The 12,933-nt window shown below is 34.0% G+C and overlaps 1 long non-coding RNA gene and 1 pseudogene across 1 annotated transcript; both read left to right on the forward strand.

The window, feature by feature from the left end:
• Positions 1 to 2,122: 2,122 nt before the first annotated feature.
• Positions 2,123 to 7,222, forward strand: LOC123624245. Its single transcript, XR_006730086.1, has 3 exons — positions 2,123 to 2,156; positions 4,869 to 4,962; positions 7,178 to 7,222. It is a non-coding gene; the product is annotated as an uncharacterized LOC123624245 (long non-coding RNA).
• A 3,604-nt stretch (positions 7,223 to 10,826) lies between these two features.
• On the forward strand, positions 10,827 to 10,910 carry LOC123624932 (annotated as a pseudogene).
• The last annotated feature ends 2,023 nt before the right edge of the window (positions 10,911 to 12,933 follow it).

The following is a 12,933-nucleotide window of genomic DNA, read 5'->3' on the forward strand; positions in this document are numbered from 1 at the left end:
TATATATATTTTTTTAGCTGGCCAGATAATTTGTTTGTATTTTTAGTAGAGATGGGGTCTCGCTCTTGCTCAGGCTGGTCTCAAACTCCTGACCTCGAGCGATCCACCCACTTAGGCCTCCCAGACTGCTAGGATTAGAGGCGTGAGCCACCGCGCTGGCCTAAGTCAATCTTTACAGCCATTTTAGATCTGTTTGAGAATAGAGTGAGAGAAAGGAATAACCATTTTATTTGAGTTTTTTAGTAATCAAAATTAAAATTTCTGGTTATATGAAGGAGGTTTTTCATCTGTATCCGTTAAATAAGAACTAATCCTCTTGAAGAAATAAAGGTAACAATTATTTAAGTCTGGAGATATTCTGATTTATCTTGTGCCAATAATTTCGCCATGTAATGGACACACATGTATACATCACATGAATGCAATCATGATTGATTGTTGTTCTCTAGAATAAACTACTTATTATCATAGAATTATAAAGAAGGGGCACCTGCTAACAGAGTATACACAATCATCTCTGGAAGATGATTTTTTGCCTTGAAAAATATCTCCAGCATTGGGGACATTTTATATTATTCTCAGGAAGCTTTATTAAGTTTAGTATTGATAGTTGTTATACTTTGCACATAAATGTGTGTTCATCTGTGAAACTTAGAAATCCTGTAGACTTGCTTTTGTAGTCCTCTCTCCACTCCTCATGGGAATATTGGGGCCTGATTGACAATTGTAGATGTGTTTGAAGATTCTTAAATCTTCAATTTGGATAATCATAGTTTTATTTTCTTAATAATAGATGATCTCCCAAATTTTTAACTACCTTATATAATGTAAATAGGAAATTAGAGCTATGAGTATGTTGCTTACATGGGAGTAAGAAAACCATGTGAAATTTAGTGGAGGGTTTTATGTGTCTTTCTTACATGATCGTAGTACTTAGAAATACCTCATAATTCTGCATCATGTAAGCATTTCTTTTCTACAGTTTAAAATTTTAAGACTAATTTTAAAAATAGTCTTCTTGGAGCATCTTGATATCTTACATTTTAGAATTAAATATTTTTATTCAACTTAAAAATTCATATTACCACCATATTCAAGAAATAAATATTGTCATATATTAATGCTATTGTATCTCATGTTCAAATATTAAAAGGTATAATTGAAAAAATAGAATCATATTTTTTCCTCCTCTTGTTTTCATTTTCAAAATTTCAGAGTTCTGTGTAGGTTTTCATTATTTAATTCTACCAGTTTAGTATATTTAAGTACATTTTACAAATGGTCATCTTTTTTCTCACACTGCCCTGTCTAAAAACCCTTCCCTCCCTTTTTCAGCACTTTATCTGTCTTTCATAATATGGCCATAGATCTTTGCAGTGTTTTCTGTGCTTCCCAGGTAGAACTCACTGCTTTCTCCTTTGTGCTCTTACTGTCGTTTCTTCACTTTAATGGTAGAAGCAGTGAATTATTCTTTTCTGCCTTTCTTTTCTTTTATCTGATTTCATATATCTCATACATTTCATGCATCTCAACCTCTTCTTGAATCTTATCAGCATCTCCCAGTATAGTGCCTATGATTTTACAGACACAGTAAATGTTTATTGTCTTACTGACTGACTGAGCAAGTGAGTGAGTGAGGGAATAAATGCAATGTTTTCTGAAGTTGGGATATTTTTTAAGAGGATGAAGCAAGGAAGTCAGCATCTGCACAAAAGGAAAGTGGTATTGGTATTATTGAAAATGCTCCAAGAGAGAAAAAAAAATAATGTCAATTTCATATGTGTGCACACAAATAACAGAAGTGGTAAGTTAGTGAATACTTCTGACAATTTTTGATCCTTAAATGCCATCATGGAAAAACATTTAAAGTATGTAGACCCAAATGTATTATCCATTTCTTTTAAATATTTTTCTTCTGCTGTCTTTCTTCATACCATCTAATTTTTCTTCCTAAAACTGGTTCAACCTTGAAATTATTTTTGCTATTAATTTTATTTTATTGAAATGAAAACAAATGGTGATAGACTTGTATATGAATTTAAAATTTACAATAAAAATGTTTTCCTGAATGTATCTGTGAATAACATGTTATAGACAAGATGTCCTCATTGGGATCTGGACAAAATAAAGATGGAGAATCACCTCAGGATTTGGAGGTACTACCTATTGTTATTATTTTAAAATATAAGTATCAAATAATTTTAAAACCTAAAAGGAGATGTTTTTACTTTACATTCTCATCTCTACATATGCCCATCAGGAATTATTTTCTTGTATTTTCAGCTGATAACTAACAAAGTGATTATTATTACATAGTATAATTCTGCTCATTTGTGGGATTCATTTAAGAAACTACTATAGTATAGTGCAACAAAATAAGGCTTAGAAAAGGAATCGGTTTGGGTTCCGATGTTATGTTTATCTACAACCTAAAGAATTATTCCAGGTCAACCTGTGGTCAAACGAATCAGTCTATGGTATATCTAGATGTGTAAAAGTCCTAATGATATTCAGAGAGAAACCATTTGGACTATTGCGTTTTCCAACTTGGAACTTAAAAGGATAATATCTGTAACTTGAAGGTGTTAGTGTGATTGGGTTGTCAGGTATAGATCTGCAAGCAACATTTCAGGAGAAGGAAAGGAATGGGAACAGTAAATATGTAGGACTATAGTAACAGTTTGGTTGAGTGCTGTTTTAGTAAGTAGAATTCCTTTTTAAAAATAGAACACATTGGATATTTTTGTGGCATCCATGTTTGTACCAGTGTAAGTATAAAATAATGATGCTGTACATTAAGGTGACAACTGTGGAAAGAGATGGGAAGGGTCTGATGATAGAAGAGCTGCTGCACAGTGGTACCAGCACTGAGTGGAAGCCAGAAGACATGTTAGTCATTTACTAGCCATGGAATCTTGAAAGTAATGATTTAATCTATTTAGGTATCAGGGACCTTGTTCATAAACATGGTACTGACATCTATTCCTTAAGAATGTGCAATGAACAAATGTGGTAAGAAATGTGAAAACATTTTGTAAACTGGAGAGTGTTTATACCAATGGAGGACCAAATGATTACACTGAGATTCACTGACTTACCAAACCTTGAAAATAACTTTTTGCAAACCAGAAGGCAGTAGTGCTAAGAAAAGAATGGAAGTTATAACAGGCATTTGGATTCCTAATTTGGGTTATGTTAAGTTTGGGCGGACTATTACTAGAGATGTCCTATACAAGTATAGTGATTTGATGCTTGAGGCCTTCCTGATAGGATTTTAAATGTTTCGACATTGATTAAATGTCTGTTATTGAGTACCAACTACATGCTGGGCAGTAAGATGCTGAAAATACAAGATGAGGGGAATGTGCTGTAGAAGTAGGAACAGAAAAAAAGTAAACAACAAAGACCTATAGGTCACCATAAGTTCTGCATATAAATAAAACAAAAACTGGTTAGAAAATACTGACATGGTTTTTAGTTAGGATGGGGATGGAAGTGGGAGTAGAATTCGGTAGTCAGAGAAGATCTTTCTGAGGGTGACATTTTAGCTGCCCACTTTCATATGACTAGAGAAGGAGCCAGCCATGTGAAAGTCTAAGAGGAGAGACATTCTGGATGAAGAGCTCAGTGGATCACATCTTTTAATTTTAGTCTTAACATTCTGGAATGACCAGGAAGTATGATAACCACCACCCTATTGATTTTTATTATTATTAAATATAGGAAAAAATGTGCAAGTAAGTTTCTAGCACATTTCAGATGCTCCATGAATAAATATACCTATTGTTCTGTATTTAAGGCTTGCTATTGTTTTTTAAGTTTTTTTAATTTAGAAAGATTTACTTTGTGTATCTCTAATGATTGCTTGCTTTATTTTATACAACTCTGTTTGCTTGGTTTTATTGAAATATGACATAAATAAATTTTTTTTTACTACTTCATCATTTTATTCAACCATTGATACTATTAGTAAAAATTTTATTAAAAAATATTTAGATATTTGCAAGCCCTTGTTTCCAAAATGGTGCAGCTTGTAAAATGAGCTATTCATCCTGAACTTGACATATTCTAATGTTTCTTATCATGCTAAGTATTTTATTTTAACACTAAAAATTTCTATAGTTAAAATTATGTAGGCCGGGCATGGTGGCTCACGCCTGTAATCCTTGCACTCTGGGAGGCTGAGGCAGGTGGATTGTTGGAGCTCAGGAGTTCGAGACCAGCCTGAGCAAGAGCGAGACCCCATCTCTACTAAAAATAGAAAGAAATTATATGGACAGCTAAAAATACATATAGAAAAAATTAGCCGGGCATGGTGGCGCATGCCTGTAGCCCCAGCTACTCGGGAGGCTGAGGCAGAAGGATCGCTTGAGCCCAGGAGTTTGAGGTTGCTGTGAGCTAGGCTGATGCCACGGCACTCACTCTAGCCTGGGCAACAGAGTGAGACTCTGTCTCAAAAAAAAATATATGTTAAATATTTAATTATGTAATTATTACAGTAAGTGTATTATATACATATTTTTAAATATTCTCTTATTTTTGCAAAGCACAGTTAGGTATTTTGAAGTTACTTCCTTGTTGAAATGTGCATACCCATTAATATTTTTTCTGTGAATATACTCCCTTTCTCATCCATTCTTGGTTTTCAGAGTCAATAGCCATAAATATATAAAAGGTAAGCTTCATCTAGATAACATATATGAGGTTCCCTATTGACATGTTTTGATTTTCAATACATGCTTCTCTTATTTTTAAATGTTTGCTTTTAAAATGGGAAAATCAGATATTTTTAAGAATGTGATTAGGAAATGTTGATGGAACTCATTATTTTTTTAATTAAAACTCATTACTGATATTACTTTTAATAGAGGATCTCCGCGAATTTTCCACAGAATTATGGTGGTGATTTATGTGGGTCTGAAGTTAACAAACAGAAAAATACAGCCAATGGAGAAGTAGAAGGTAAGAACCATATTTTATTAAAAGAAAGTCATTTAACACACTGTTTATTTTAAAACATATGCACTGATATATTGTAAAATCCAAAGGATATCATCTGGCATCAAGAAGCAGGCATATGTAATGGAGGGTGGTCAAATAAAATAATTCTTCAGAAAAAGAAAGAGCAGAGTATTAGAAAGGTGGGAAGAATAGAAAGTGAGCTTCCAATACCAGAGTGTGTCAGAGAAGTACAGCAAACATTTCTCACTCTTCTCATCTCCCTCACTGTTGGGAAGGCATTAAGGATTGAGGCACTTGAACCTACAGAACTGTATTTTCTCTGCCATAGACAAATGTATGGCATATATGGTCAGCCATGCATGTGTATAATTCAATGTGGTATGAAATGTTGTTACTTCATAGGATAGAATTATACAGCTCAAAATAAAAGCATTGGAAAGAAGAAGAGAGTAGGGTCAGTTATGGAGAGATCAGGGAAGACAGAGGCTGATAAACAGTCCATGAGAAACATTATGACTTGTAATGCAGTTTCAGTTTGGGGGACATGATAGGGAGGAACTTGAGGCTAGATTCCAAAAGGGTCAGTTCAGGTAGAGGAATGTGGAAGCACACTAAGTATAGATGAGAGCATCTCAGACTTTCATCAATCAGCTGGGGACCCTGTTAAAAATGCACACTCTGAGTCAGCAGGTCTGGGATTCTGCATTTCTAGTAAATTCTGAGCTGATGCTCCTGCTGGTGGTCCTTGGGTATAGATTTCCTTTTAGAGAAATCTGTTAGAAGAGCCATTGGATAACAGTTTAAGACATTACAGGATCAGGGAAAAGCATTATTTATTTATTTATTTATTTTTATTTCTGAACATGTTTGTAGCCAGAGGGGAAGGAACCAAGTGATGAGGAAGGAGAAATTAGAGATATAAGAGACTACTGCTAAATAAGGAGGAAAGATGTGGTGGGAATAATACATCAAAAAATGTAGAAGGGGTAGAATAAGGACCACAGATCTCGAGATGACTGTTGTCATTGAAGAATTGTGAGGGAGGAAAGGGAGGAAAGAAAGTAGTTAGGAAGGTGATTTTGGGGTTGATGAGGAAACTCGGGAGGACTTCAGATGACTTCAGTATGTTCACACTCAAACAGAAGCTTAGATTATTGCTGCTCCAAAGGTTACAGCAAGCAAGAGGGAGTGCTAGAATTGGGGTAAACAATAGTAACCTATTTTTCCTCCCCATAGCTGTCAGCCATAAAATATATATGTTGTATTAATATTATGATTGAGATTAATTTGAATATAGAAGCATTAGCTTCTATTTTAAGATAGCTAAATTTTTGATAAGGTAATTGTTTCATAAAAGTCTTGTAAAAGACTACATGGTAACCAAACTAATTTTAGAAAGAAAGAAATTTATGGAGTTCATTCCTTGAGTTCTAAAATTGTTATTTCAATATTGAAAACTTATTATACATTTTTTCTTTGATGTGTTGTTATGCCTTCTTGCATGAGTGGTGTATCAAGAAAGTTTAAGATGACTAATCCAGAGGATACAAGAAATGTAGGCATACCAATAGCCCATGTAACTAATGCAAAAGATGAACATTTTCATTAACTAGCATTCTACAAATGAATCCAAGCTGATCAGTTCAGAATACTTTTTCTGATGAGAGATGAATGTTACTCTTACTCTAAACTGAACTGCATTGCAACTGCGTACTTCCTAAATCATAGAATGAATGGAAGGACATGATAAATAATTATAGTATAATGGTACAACCAATTTTGATGGGTTGTGTTAAGATATGCTGTAGCATTCTACCGTCAGCTTTGATGGTTATCCTCTCAGGCTCATGATTTTCTGCACTGATTAATGATCACTTTTCCCCTCATCAATCAGCATGTTCACACAGATCTATGCCCACTTTTCTATTTAGTTGATAGAAATAGCTAATAGTTAATAGAATTTGTGAGTGAATCTTTGAGATATTGTATGCCTGGGACCAGGTGACATCTAGTGTCTCCCCAAGTGGTTTGTTGAAGGTTTTTTTTGTTTTTAATTAGAAGTATTTCTTCAAGAAATATTCTATCACTGATTTAGCTTCCTTTAAACTATCAATTTATCCAATAAAAATGTTATTTTCTATCTATTTCTTTAAAGACTGGCTTTTACCTCACTCTTCTAAGTAGTCTATTTTAACTCAATGTCTGGATTTGTTAGCAGAATAAGACCTAGAAGTGACATCGGAGGATGAGCAAGAAAGGCACGAAGAAAGTGAAAATAACCAGCCACAGGTATGTAAGGATTTAAATCTAAATTTCTGATTTAACAATATTTTCTTTTTTTAATAATGTAACTGGACTAAGCTTTTAGAATAGTTAATAATTTACTATTTTATAATTTTAACCCATCTAAAGTAGTTATAAAACTTAAAATATTCTTAGAATCTCTAGTAACTTATAGCTAATATTTACCTTGGAATTGAGGGAAATATATTTGAGAATTTTTTTCATTATGTGAACACCCCACAAAGGCATTTAGGTATTTTGCCAAAGTGACACATTTAATTTATCTGACTAGTTTGAGTAGTAGTTTAATCTGGTAATTTATCTGATTCAGCATGAAGTAATTGCATCATCTCTTTTGGTGCCATAAGATGCTAGCTAATGCCACTTTAGGAACTTTGATGAACCACTTAATCTTTCTTGGTTTTACTCCAATTATCAGTAGGTTATGGAGCTGAACTAGAAAGTTACTTATACTGTACATCCTCCAGCCATAAAATTTTATGGTTATTGAATGTGAAATTTGCGGAGCATCTCATTTTTCAGAACTCCACACTAGCAATTCAGCAGTTGCACTCTGCTACTTGTGTTTTGGCAAACTTGGTTCATATATATTAGTGAGTATTTTCATTTTTTGATATTTCTGTATCCAAATGAAAAAAGAATGATAAAAGGCAGTGAGAAAAAGATTAACTTGCTACAGAAAAGGGAAAGCTTCCTTTCTGTTCCTGAAGACTTACAATGTTGCATCCTCTAAATCTGGCTATTGAATGTAAAATGCAAGTGATAAGACAGAAGAAGACAATGTTTTATGTCTTTGTCTTTTTCTTTCTGTTTCTGCCAGTCAAATGGGGGTGGAAATTCCTATTAACCAAAGAAGAGTGGATGTGAATAACAGCAACAAATTAAGAAGGGCCCTTTTAGAAATTTGAGAAAATTATGTTTCATCCACTCAAACACAAATGAAGTAGACTTTATAAAAATTTCAATAATAGTATAACTATGTTTAATAATATAATTAAAGTAATCACAAAATATTTAATGGTTAGAAATATAACAGTTAAGGTGAGTCAAGGGATAAAATCAATGAAAAGAGAAAAAGTTATTTTTATTGATAAAGTAATAACAATTATTCTTACTATCAATCTTTCATTAAAGGTCAAAGAAAGAGAGAAGCACCAAAGCAACAAAAGCAATAAAATGGCAGTATCAGAAAACCTATATGATGGTGCTGGTGATGACAGTGACGATGATGCAATACTTCCAGAAAGAAAGGGGAAAAACTGACAGTCGGCAATTTCCTAGGATGGAGAAGGAAGTGTGTGATAGGTAAGCCTGTGCAATATTTAACAGTAGATAATTTTATTATACAATACAGTTAATTCTAATTAGACTAATATTCATGATTAACAAATTTTATGCTTTTCTTAGGAATATTCAGCCTTCCTTGGTGATCAGAAAAATGCACATTAACAATGAGATAACATATTTTCCAATCATACTGGCATTTTGTTATAAAAAGATAAGCAGTGTTGGCAAATGTGAGGAGAATGCATTCTCATACTCTGTTGGTAAATGAAATTGCTAAATCCTTTCTGAAGTGCAATTTGATAGCATGTATCAACATTTCAAATATGTCATTCCTTTAACCTAACAGAAGCTTCAGATGTGGGACTAGATCCTACAGGAAAACATGACTTGTGTAAACACACATAAACACAAGTTAACGATGTTTATTCTATGTTATATATAATGTACATAAACCAGTATATACATAGGTAGCATATGTTAAGGATATATAATATGTGTATGCTAAGAATATTTATACAAGTGTGTTACATATATATGTATGTTAAAGATAGTTACTGTAACATCATCATATCAAAAACTTACAGATAGTCTAAATACCTTTCAATAAGGAAATAGTTACATTGTCATATCCATATAATAATGTCATATGCAACCATTCAAACAGTGAGGTTGGATCTGTAGTGTACTAATTATTTCACAATTGACAGATATTTAAAGTGTTTAGTTTCATGACACATCTTAAGCAAATTGTGTTAGAATTCTTGTAATATCTGCTGAGGTTCAAAAGGAAGCCGCATGCTCCACTGCAGCTCTGCCTTGTTCCCAACAAAACTGCTAGTTATTAAATTGTTGGTTTTTTGTTCTTTATGCATAAGTGCTGACCTTTTGGACCCTCAAATTAATCCAGATATTGCCAAGGGATTGCATATCCATATCCCATATAAATATTTCCATATTTTGGGTAAAACTTACTAAAATACATCAAAGAATCTTTAATCCTACTAACCAGGTATTGGCCAACTCTTTCTGTAGAAAGCCAGATAGTAAATGATTTAGGCTTTGTGAACGACAGGGTCTCTCTTGTTGTAGTCCACAAACTGTCATAGACAGTAAGTGAATAGATATTGTGGTGTCCCAGTTAAACTTTACCTACAGACAGTGAGCTTGACTTGGCCCCAAGGCCCCTAGTTTGCTGACTCTTGTGCCAAAACCAAGGTGCTGCTAATGCAGTGAATCCTCTTTTTAAAGATACCCTGACTGCATGCCATTAACCTTTTTTTTAAGATAATATGTGTCAGTTTGCATCCAACCATATTTTCAACAGTGACTTCATATTACATAACTTACAAAAATTCAGTTTAAAAATGAGATTATTTTCTCCATTTTCCCCTTTCATTCCTGTCGTTGAATCAATATTTTAGTATGAATGATTGCTTTGTATATTTGAAGAATATAAAATACCCTGCAGTTGGATCATTTTCTAAAGGCAAAAATACTGCTCTTGAACATTTTGGTCTTTCTGTGGCCTTTTTTTATAAGTATGAGCAAAATGATAATCAGCTGATATAACTGAGAAATGTTCAAGGTGTCTTGTAAGTCTATGATTTTTGTGAATTTATTATTTAATACCTTGGCCTGGCATTTTTTTAAATGCCATATGTATATAATTTTGAAACCTTTAAAGTGTGAAAATATATAATTATTGTATAGTGATTGAAATATATAGCTAAACAAGAAGAACATTACAGCATCCATGATCAGGCCACTAAGGTATGATGGCCTTGAAAAAACTGTCTCAGCTCATGGATTCGAATTTCTTTTCCATTCACTCTTGAACTCATTCCAGCAATTTTCACCCACACCACTACTGCAAAATTGGTTTTCTCAAAATTCCCACTGATTTTCATTTTAATAAATCTAGATATAATTTCTTAGACCTCATTTTACAGAACCTATTAGCAATCTTTTCCCCAATGAAAAGCTCTCTCCTCTGTAATCATTTTTTCCCTTGACTTTCAGGATATCACTCCTGGTTTTTCCTCCTTCCTCTCTAGTTCATCCATCTTAGTCTGTTTTGTGTGCTTGTCCTCACACCCCACCTTCTGCACATTGAAGTGTCCCTGGGCTCAGTACTCAATCTTCTTTCTCATGACTTTTATTACCTTGTGTGTGCTAATGGTTTCCTTAATTCCAGACCTATATCCCAAACTGCCTACTTGACCCCTCTCTTTGGGTAGCTCTTAGGTATCACAAAATTATCAGGTTGAAAATTGAGCTTTGTGCAGTGGCAGTATCATAGCCAAGGAGGTTTATCTGAGGTGCGATTATTGCTAATTGAAAACTTTTCCCAAATTTGAGCTACTGATGTTCTTCCTCATACCTCCCCCTCATGGAGTCTTTCCTACTTGAGTTAATGGCAACGCTTCCAGTTACTCTGACAAAGACCTTGGGGTAATCCTTGACACCTCTCTCTCTCTCTCTCTCTCTCTCTCTCTCTCTCTCTCTCTCTCTCTCTCTCTCTCTCGTCTTCAACATCTAATATCTAATCTCTCAGCACAACTTGTCAGGTCTTCCTTCAAAATATGTGCAGAAGCCATTCACCACTTGCCTGTCTAAGCCACCACTGTCTGCTGTCGAGATGAGTGTATCGCACAGCTAAATGGTCTTTTTTTCCTAATCCTCTTTCCCTCAATGCTTAACCCAGTGCTCCTATCAAAACAAGTCGGATGATGTCATTCCTCTGCTCAGAACATCCCCATTGCCTCCCTTTTCAGTCAGAGTATATATCACCATTCCTCCTAATACCTAAAATGCTGTGCATGATCTGACCTTTAGTACCTCTGACTTAATTTTTCATTTTTTTATCCCTTTAGCTCTGCTACTGCCTCACTGAACTTCTTGCTGTTCCTTAAACTCTCCAGGCACAGCTGTGTACTTGGCAGTTCTCTCTATTTTAAATGGTTTCTCTCAGATAGCTTCCTGGCCACTTCTTGTCTATTCCTTCAGTTCTTTCCTTAACAACCATTTTCTCAGCAAGGCCTTTTCTAGACATGCTAACATTTCCACCATCCCTCTTCTCCCACACATAAGCATTTCATTATCCTGCTTTGCTTTTTCTCCTCTAACATGTGATGTAGTTTGCCCATCTATTCTGTTTATTGTCGTTGTGTGTTTCTGTCACTCTCATGATAGAACATTTGTGTGTTCACTGCCATATCCCCTGTGCCTAGAAAACACCCTAGCCTGTAATGTAGTAAAGAGCTACTCCATAGATTTGTATTAACTGAGTGGATGGAGCTTACCCTGTGGGTACTGTTTTAATCATTAGACTAATTCTCATTTAAAATCACAAGGAATCAGCCAACTGAAAACGCTTTTCACATAATATTTCAATGTGCTAGAGAAATGATTGCTCTACAATATGAAATGAAAAGGAATATGTAAGCATTTTACAGCAATGGTTTTCTTTTAAAATGCTGTGAAAATGTACAAAAGACTAGAAAGAAATACATATAATCTTACCATTGAAAACACTGGTATTGAAGTGAAATTTAAGGTGGTAATATTAAGGTGGTGAGTGTTGTTTACATGTGTTACATCTTTATTCTGTTAAAAAAAATAATTGATTTCTGTATAGTCAAAACAATACTTGGGTTTTGCAACAGCTTTCTGAGAAAAGTTAGGTGTTTAATACTGAAGTAGTCTAAAAGTTAAACTATTTAAAAGACATTATGCTGTAAGATATTTTAAAAATTAATGTTTCATTTCTTAGTTAAGTTGATGAATTATTTTACATGAGTTGGTGATTTTTCTTAATAAGAAAATGGAAGAGTGCTTTTTTACACTCTGGTTTTTATTGTTAACTTTATAGGAATGCTTTTTGTTTTCTTAAGTTTTCTATCACAGGGAGATCTTTTTTCCCCTTCAGAATTATTTTCTTCTCACTGTAGTCTGTTACAAGATACTTTAAGATAAGTGTATAACAGCTTTTGTTTAAAGAATTTGTACAGTCAGTATGTTTGTGTATGAGATTGACTTCAAGATATTCAGCTGCTAATTGTAAACAATAAAATAAACTGTTACCTTCCAGTGTTAAAAAAAAAAAAAGAAAGAAAAACATGCACCACATGTACTTGCCATCAAATTGGTACTAACTGTTCAACACTAAGGTGCTCACATGGTAGTAATACTCATTGGGTGCTGGTCATGTGGAGGGTTGGGGGGATAACCCACAACTGATGGAAGCAGAGTGCACTGTATAGGGGAAGGGCAGGCTTGTAGCCCTGGCCTGGGTGAGACAAATGCATTACATGTAACCAAAATGTTTGCACCCCCATACTATCCTGAATTTAAAAAAAAAATAAAGCTAGAAATATTTTA

Source organism: Lemur catta, chromosome 19 (assembly GCF_020740605.2).
Source record: "Lemur catta isolate mLemCat1 chromosome 19, mLemCat1.pri, whole genome shotgun sequence".
Taxonomy (NCBI): Eukaryota; Metazoa; Chordata; class Mammalia; order Primates; family Lemuridae; genus Lemur; species Lemur catta.